Source organism: Molothrus aeneus, chromosome 3, assembly GCF_037042795.1.
Source record: "Molothrus aeneus isolate 106 chromosome 3, BPBGC_Maene_1.0, whole genome shotgun sequence".
Taxonomy (NCBI): Eukaryota; Metazoa; Chordata; class Aves; order Passeriformes; family Icteridae; genus Molothrus; species Molothrus aeneus.
In genome coordinates, this window is record NC_089648.1 from 15,340,806 (window position 1) to 15,349,204 (window position 8,399).

An 8,399-nucleotide genomic window follows, 5' to 3' on the forward strand; every position below is an offset into this window, starting at 1 on the left:
GCCGGCGCCGGCTCGCTCTGCCCCTGCGCGGCCGCCGGGCGAGGCTGGCGGAGGCGGGCCGGGCGCGGGTGCCGTGCGGGGCGGGCGCGGGAGGAAGGGCAGCGGGGCGGGATGGCGGGGGGGGGAGGCGGGGGGAGGCGCTGCCGCCGCCGCCGCCGCGGTCCGAGCGCTGCCGTCCGTCCGTCCGCCGCCGCCGCCGCCGCTCCGCCCGAGCGCAGCGCAGCGCCGGGCTGGAGCAGACTGCGGGAACCCGGAAGTAGTGGTGGCCATAACAGGTCGCGTCTTACACAATGCGCTGGGCGGCAGTAACTCCGCCACCGGCGCAGGGGGGCGCGCCGCCCGCCCCGCGCCCGCGCAGCGCCGCGGCTTGGACACACCGCCCTCTCCCGGCCCTGCCCTCCGCGCCCCCCCGCGCGCGCGCGGACGCCGCGTCCGCCCGCCCCAGGCGGCTGCGGGGGCGCTCCCGTCGCCTTTGTCTGGCGGCGCCGCCGCCCCGCGCAGCGCCCGCGCAGCGCCCCGGGGTCGCGCCGCCGCCCGCCCCTCGCTTCGTCGCCCGCCCCACCGGGCGCCCCCCCCTCCCCGGCGGCTCCCCCCGCGGCCGCCGGCCGAGTGAGCTCACCCGGCCCCCGGCCGCCGCCGCCGCGCCGCCGCCGACCAATCAGCGCCGCGCCGCCCCGCGCCGCGCCCCCATTGGTCCGGGCGGGAAGCGGGGCTCGGACCGGCGCGCGGGGGGGGGAGGGGGGGAGCGCCCCCCGTCCCTGTCCCTGTTCCCGGCCGTCCCCATCCTTATTCCCATCCCTATCCCCATCCCTTCCGCCGAGCTCCGCCGGCGCGCTGTCCTGCGCGGCGCGATGCCCCCCGCCGGTGCCTCCATCCGCCGAGCCGGGGGTCCGCTCCCTTGCGTTCAAAAGCACAGCCATCCCTCCCCGCAGCCCCGCCAGTCCCCGCCGGCCTGGGAGCGGAGAACTCGCCGTGCCCCTTCCTCCCCTACCGGCGGGCCGGGCTGCGCCGAGCCCCGAGCGGGCGCTTGCGGGGACAGCTGCCCCGACACTATCGCATCTTCCGCCCGGGCAGCGGGGCGGGAGACGCAGAGCCCCCGGTACAGCGGTCCTGACTGAGCTGCTGGGGGGAACGGGGAAGTGACGGGGGAGTTCCTCTGGTAAATCCCCTGGGGCAGACGGGACGCTGCCCCGCTGCTGCCGGACCCCCGGGGGCGGTGGGGAGCGGCTCGGCCCCCACCGCCACGTCTCAAACTTCGGGGAAACGCGTTTCGATCCCCCCCTCCCGCCCCTTTTCCGCTAGGACCGGCTTTTTATCCCGGCGAGAGAAATCCAGACCTCTCAGGTAAGATCCGTTTTCATGCACTGACCCGCACCCACCCAGCCAAGCCACGCGCGTGGGGTTCATTTCTCTGGCTATTTCCCCGGGGAAAGGCGCTCGGTAACGATTCCCCATCGCAGCGGTCCCTTGCAGGGGTGGCTGTGACCCAGCTCCCAGGGACGTGTTTCCTCCTCTTCCCATCCTCTTTTCCTCCCCCCACCCATGAAAAAAAAAAAAAAAAAAACAAAACAAAAAAACCCCAAAAGACCCTTTTTCAGCGTCTCCACTAGGCCTTTATGAGCTTAATTCAGCGCAACTCAGACCGAAACACTTTTACAATGTAATTACAGCCCTACAAATTGTTTGCCCAAACCTCATCCTGGATAAGGATTTTACAATTAGCAAACAGTTATTACACTTAGGGCTCGCTGTGACGAACTACTCAGCTCGCCTCTCCGCCTGTGAGAGAGGCCGGCCAGAAAAAAGAAAGAAAACTGAAGGAAAGAAAAAAAAAAAAAAAAAAAAAAAAGAAGAGGGTTAATCCGGACAGCAATTAATCATCTATTAAACGGGAAAAAGTAACCGGCCAACTCCGCGCTATCCCGGTAAACTCCTGCCGCGGCGGATGCGCTGCGCTGCAGCGGGACCCTCGCAGCATCTCACCTAGCCGCCTTTTTAGGAAAGCTACTGTTTGGGCTTTTTGTTGGTTTGTTTTTTGTTTTTGTTTTTTCTTTCCTCCAAAAACTTGCTGGTTTGCAGGAATCTATTTAAGCTTGTCCATCGCCTGGTGGAAAGGGTGAGAGGTGGGGGGAAATACGGGTAGGGAGAAAACAGTAAGGAAAGAGAGAGGGGGTCTGGTGGGTGCGGCGGGCCGCGCAGCGGCCTCGCTGCGGAGCGCGGAGCGCTGCGCGCTCCTACGCGCTGCGGAGCGGCCCCCTCAGACCGCGGCTGGGCCTTTGGCGAAGGGATCTGCCGAGCTGAGGCAAAAAAGGAGTCTGGGGAGCAAGGAAGCCTCCTCCACAAGGTGGAATCTGGGTCCATTTGCTTATCGGATAATAAATGAGGCTTTTAATCAGGCTGAATTTCCCAGCTTAAGGAAAGAATTAGTCATACCTAGGAACAATCAAATGGTTTCTAGCTGGCTTCCCTGCCTCCTTCCTAGCAGGGATTTGGAGGGGGGGGGGGGGGGCGGTGAACCGGGGGAGAATTAGCATCTAAGTGTGCTCTTTCACCATTAATACTGAAATTTGAAAACTGAAATAGGAACAACCAGAAGAGCGAAACAAACAAGAAACCGCAGAAGAAAGCATTGGAAAGGCAGCCGGGAGATAATCCAGGAATGCTTCAGATAAGGAAGGGGGGGACTATACGTGCGGAGATACCCGAAAAGTCAGAGTCTGATGGAACGGCTGAAGGAGGGACGGGGGGGTGGGGGGGAAACCCGCACTTGTTTAGAGCCTATTAAAGGTCACATCGGGCTGGGGGTGGGGTGCGGGTGATGATAAAAGGAGTTTAAGAACGAAGGGTTTAAGCGCGCAGATGAAGGGCAGCGCCAGGATTTGGGGGGTTTGTTTACTTGCTCCCGATGCAGAAAACAAAAGAGCGGCGGGTCCGTGCGGAGAGTGAGCCCGAGGTCAGCCGGGGCTGCCCTGCGCCCACCGCCGGCACAGCTCGGGCCCTGGGTGCCGCGGCGCCCCAGGAGTCCGCGGGGGCCGGGGAACGGGAGCTGCCCGCTCCCCCACGGCCGGGCCTGACGCTTGCAGAAGTTATGGAGAGGTTTGATTAATTAAATGGAGGGCTTCATAAAATATTTCCTAATAAAATTTACGGTTGTCTTAAAAGTTTCCAACAGCGCTATCTTTTTTTTTTTTTTCCTTAAATAAAATTAACTGGGAAATTAATTACTGGCCGGAATTTTCGAGACTTCAACGGTGACAGCAGTGCCGGCGGCGGGAGTGAAGGCACCCGCACACAAAAGGAGTCTTTCAGAGACAAAAGTTGCGACGGCTGCCAGGTTTTCCCCGCGGTGGCACCTCGGGGTAGCCCGGGCAAGGCAGCGCAGAGCCGACCTGAGCCTTGTACTTCCTATTTCACATTACAAATAGAACATTTCAGCCTAAAATCCGTCGACTAACCCCTGAGCTGGTAACACGATCGTGTTGGGGTTGTGGAAGGGTTTTTTCTTGCGCGATTTGGGTTCTACAAGTTGATTTGGGTTAATTTGGAAACGCTGCTCCGCGCCGGGGTTCGCGACGATCCCTGCCTTTAGCCCATTCGCCTCCCGGCACTCCTGAACTCCCTGCCTATGCCAAACCCTCTTTCTTTCCTGTCGATATTCCTATACTTCTCGTTGAATTAAACAATAATAACAGTAAAAGAAATTGCTGAATAAAACTGTGGCTGTTTAATTAAAAAAAAAAAAGAAAAAAAAAAAAAAAAAAAGAAAAGCCGCTGGGCTGCTCTGCATCCCAAGGATTGAGCTGTTGTGCCGTCTACTGGGAGACGGGAAAACTACAGCCAGAAACGCTTCCAAATTTTCTGCGAGAGAAAAGTCCAGTTTTCGGCAATTTGAAGGGGTCGGAGACGCCCAGCTCCTCAGTAGAAAAATAGCGACCCGAGACAGAAAAGACGTAGAGACACTTATTTTTTCCTTAGGCTACATCTGTAAAATTGCATAAAAACTCCACTCTTAAGTGTTTAGGATTTTACTGACTGCAGACCGTGGAGCAATGATATGGTGAAGATGGTTTGAGTTTACCCGCGAGAGGCAGTTGGACATTAGCTAAATATGCAGGAAAGAAGAATATATATATATATATATTTTTTTTTTTATTATTTTTTTTTTTAAGAAGGGGAAAATATTTGCGAATGGTTTAAAAACTTCTCCCCCCGCGACCAGCCGGCTGTAGCCTGCGGGCAGAGGCAGATCCCAATTCGGGCAGCTCCCACCCCGATGATGCTCTCGGAGGGCAGCGGAGGCAATCACTTTGATGCCAGTCCTTGGTGGAGCAGCAGGAGGGGAGTTTACGCCGGCCCAGCGTTAGTCTCGGTTTAGAGGAAGCACTGACGTTGCTGTTCTAAGTTCCCGAACTTCTGCCCGTGCCCGAGCCGCGGGTGCTCCTAGGCAGATGCAGTCTGGCTGGGTAATTTCCTCTCCCCTCTCCCTGCCCACTTGCTTCTCCGCTCCCGTGGCGCCTGGAATGCTCTCCTCAAAAATACAAAGCGCAAGAAGAGATTATAAAAAGAGGAGGGGAAAGCTTTTGGGTTTTTTGGCTTTTTTTTTTTTGTTAAAAAAAAACCCCAAACACCAAACTTCTTACATGAACCCTTGACTTTTATGAGGGGAGAGCCGCAGAAGGGCTGTGAAATGCAAAGTCTTTGTCGTATTTACAGGCAGTGTCAGCAGCCGACTGGACACGCAGATAAAAATCTAGTGGTCTATGTGAACTCCAAGGAATGTTTTAAAGCAAGGATCTCTAAGCGCCTATTCTCAGTCCACACATATGCCCGCACGCAGCCCACAAAGACGGAGACACCCACGTAGCCGAACAATAGTGAGGATTTCTTTTAATAGGTTAAATGAAGGTATAGGGAAATCGTCCTGCCACTTGTAGCACACCAGCTCCGACTGCTCTTTGCCTTCAGAGTCACTTGCTAGAGTTCAACAGAGGGTGACATTAGCCTAAAATATTCGATACTTTTTCTTTTCTCCTGAAGACTTTTCCCACTGCTTCTGGGCTAAATTCAGCTCCCAGTTCATCTCTGCGGGTAAAATTGCTGTCTTTGAAAGAAACAAAAATCTGCCTGATCTTTTTAGTTTTATTTTATTTTATTTTAATCAAGAAGGTATTACAGATACTTTCCTCAGCGTACATAAGCCAGAAATTAAATGATTGTGTGTCCCTGGTGTAAGAAGCCGAAGGACACCTTCTAAAAAGTTGAACGAAGTATTTTACCCTTTCAAATGAGACTAAAAAAACTTGCAACATTGTACAAGAAGCAAATTAGCAAGTAACAAAATAAAACCTCAATTTGAAGCGACATAGAATTGAATATTTGTGTCTGACAGTACCTCGGCTGAACTAGAGCAAAGCGGAGTTTTGTCAGAGCTTTTCGATTTGATGTTTCCCTCCAAACTAATTTTCACTATTACTCCATTCCTCTTACCTAAGTCCATCTGCAGCTCGGCTAATGAGCCCATTTTCTGCATTAGTTCGGCATGCCTGATGCCGATCGCAGAGGATGGGCACTCATCAGAGCAGGGATCTGGGGCTATTCAGCCCGGCGGGATGGGAGGGAACCCGGGGCTCTCTGCAGGCTCGGAACTCTCGGAGGGGGCTTCCCGCAAACGATACCATCTAGGAAAAATCGAACGCAAATTAATTACGCTTTATAAATCAGAAAAACAAAGGAAAATAAGAAGCAAAGCCCTGTTCCCGGGATCCCCAGCCCCGCGAGCCCGACGGCGCCGGGCACCGACCTGTGCCTGGGCTGCGAGGGGCTGGGGAGGCAGGGGAGCGCGTTAGGGTCCCTGCAACCCCCGTCCCGAGAGTTCCCAGCTGCCCGCGGTTCCCCCAGGACAGCTCCGACCGCTGCTATCTGCATCAGGGGGTGTATTATCACAGGCTTTTGCATAATTGCATATTGACTTTACTAAATGGATCTGCGGAGCTATTTAAACATCCCTCTCTTCCACCCGCAAACAATTCTCTCGGCAAGAAAGAAAAAAAATGCGGGAGCGGGGGGAGCTGCAAAAGAGCTTCCAATTGCTCTTGGTCCTTCATTCTGTAGCGTTTCTTTGGGCACAAGTGGCTCAACTCTAAGTACTTTGGATCCAATTTGGTGCACAAGAGTGCAGGGAAGCAGAGAGGATATGCAGTAGCATGGGTGACAGCAGGATGGGTAGCCATCACTCACTTTGGGGTCTGAGAGGTGGGTACATGGATATATGTGTCTCTTTGAATTCCTGTGGACAATTTCTGGCCAGCTATGATGGCTGTGAGAAAAGCCTCTATGGGTACGTGTGTGTGCATGCACAACGAAGGACTGCTCTAAGGACAACTTAGGATAAGCCCTCCTTGTTAAAAAAACTCCTTTTTAAAACCTCCCTTAGGGCAGGGGAACTCAAACGTGGCACTCCCCTTTCCCGATACCTCCCCACTCACAGCACTGCCCCACAAGCCATATCAGCCCCAAACCAGAAAGCTGGACTTTGCCTCCAAGAATAGGTGTGCTCATCCCACTATCACCCCTCTCCATCCTGCAAAGGCAGCTGCCCTCACCCTTGAGCCTTGTAGGGGAAGGCGGCCTCCTCCCTCACCAAGGCTGGGTTCCCAAGGCAGCAGCTGTGAGAAGCAGGCAGGGAAGGGGGGAAAAAGTGAAGGAGAGAAGGAGGGGAATCGGGGAGGGAGGCAGTGAAAGCTGCACTTTCCTCTAAGCAGAGCAAGCATCCCCTCGGAGGGGCCCCAGACCCAGGAGCTGCCTCCCAAGCCCTGGGCCTCCCACAAGGCAGCAGCAGCATCTCCCTCTCCACAGCCCTGCAGCCATGGAGGCAGCAGCCTTTCATCCTGGCTTGGCCCCTGAATTCTCCATGCTGGCCTTGCAGGTCTGCAGTGAGAGGACAGGGACGCACAGGGACTGGGCCAGGCTCAGGCACTGGTTTCAGATGAGAAATTCCAATGATCTGGGGATTCTGAGCACCCTTCATAATGACATGATGGTGAGAGTCACTTTCTGTGGCTTGGGTAAAGGGTTCATATGAAAGGTCTGCTGGGATCTGCAGCTCTCAAGAGGAAACTGCAGTCAGAATAATCCACCAAGATTTATTAAGAGAATGTTTGCTTCCAGTTTACCACGCCAGGGCACTATTTTTACCTTAAGGATGCTAGCTTTGCTTGAAAAGCTGTAATTACACTTTGAAAAAATGCTTTCCTGCTCTTATCCTCAACTTAGTTGTGAGAAGAAGACATGAAATCAGGTAGACATCCAGACTTTGGAAAGTACTTTTTACATGGAACCAAAGAAACATCTCATAAAATCATCAACTCAGCTCTCCTGCAATGATATTTCCTTGCATTTATCAGAATTTAGATCAATTGAGTACTCTCTCTTTTAGCTAAGAGGGTTGAGGAGGACTATCACACATTCAACATTTAAGTTCAGATTTCTAAAGATATTTTGTCTCTTCTCTCAACACAACAGTGCTCACAGTCCGTTGCAAATTTGGCACCTAGTTTCTGCAAGAGATATAGACCATCTTCAGTGAACTCAGGTCATTAAGTCCCATTTTAGGAGCTGCCTACCAGCCAACTTATTGCAAGTCACTGGGATTAAGTTCCTAAGTCACATTTTGAGAAGGGCTGTATCTGAAGGCAGATATGCATCACAGCACACATAGACATGACCAAAGTAGCTCTGAATCCCACTGTGGTGGAGCGAATTAAAGCATGTCAGAAGGGTCTACCCACCCAAGCAGTTCCCCGGGGATTTTGGGGACACTGAATTCTTTGCCTCACCCCTCTTCTTGCCTCAAAATACTACTTTTATGGCTGTGCAGATGCAAACATGATCAGAACAGAGTCAAGTTTATGAGGTACCATGCAGATGCACTAAACTGTTTATCACTTCAGTCCCCCTCTCCATTTCTAACATCCCTTTCAGTTTGATCTTCCTCAAGTGCATCCCCGGAAACAGGACCACTCACCCAAATAACATGTGACAGCTTGTGGTTTAGGGGGTGCCACTGGTGCAGCTGAACATCTTATGAGCATATGTGCTTGCCAGGAAATCCTCATTCCATGACAGAACACTTGAAATACAGAAAGTTTTCAAGGGCCTCAACCAAGAAAACATAATGGTGTAAGAAGCAAAGGTGAGATGCTTTGCCTCTTGGGCCTCTGCTGGAAGACAAGCTGTTCCCACCCCTCTCTTCATTAACTCATAAACTTTTTTAAACTCAGAAACTTTGGACCTTACCCAGATCTCTCCCCCCGACAAAATATCTTGCTTTAAATTATTTTTCCAATATAATCCAAGATCATATTTTTCCTTTTATGTTTCCAAGTTGAAGTTTATTATAG

General features: G+C 53.2%; 1 long non-coding RNA gene across 1 annotated transcript; it reads left to right on the top strand.

The window, feature by feature from the left end:
* Positions 1-754: 754 nt before the first annotated feature.
* LOC136554413 (uncharacterized) lies at positions 755-3,767 on the top strand. Its single transcript, XR_010783324.1, has 2 exons — positions 755-1,344; positions 2,584-3,767. It is a non-coding gene; the product is annotated as an uncharacterized lncRNA (long non-coding RNA).
* The last annotated feature ends 4,632 nt before the right edge of the window (positions 3,768-8,399 follow it).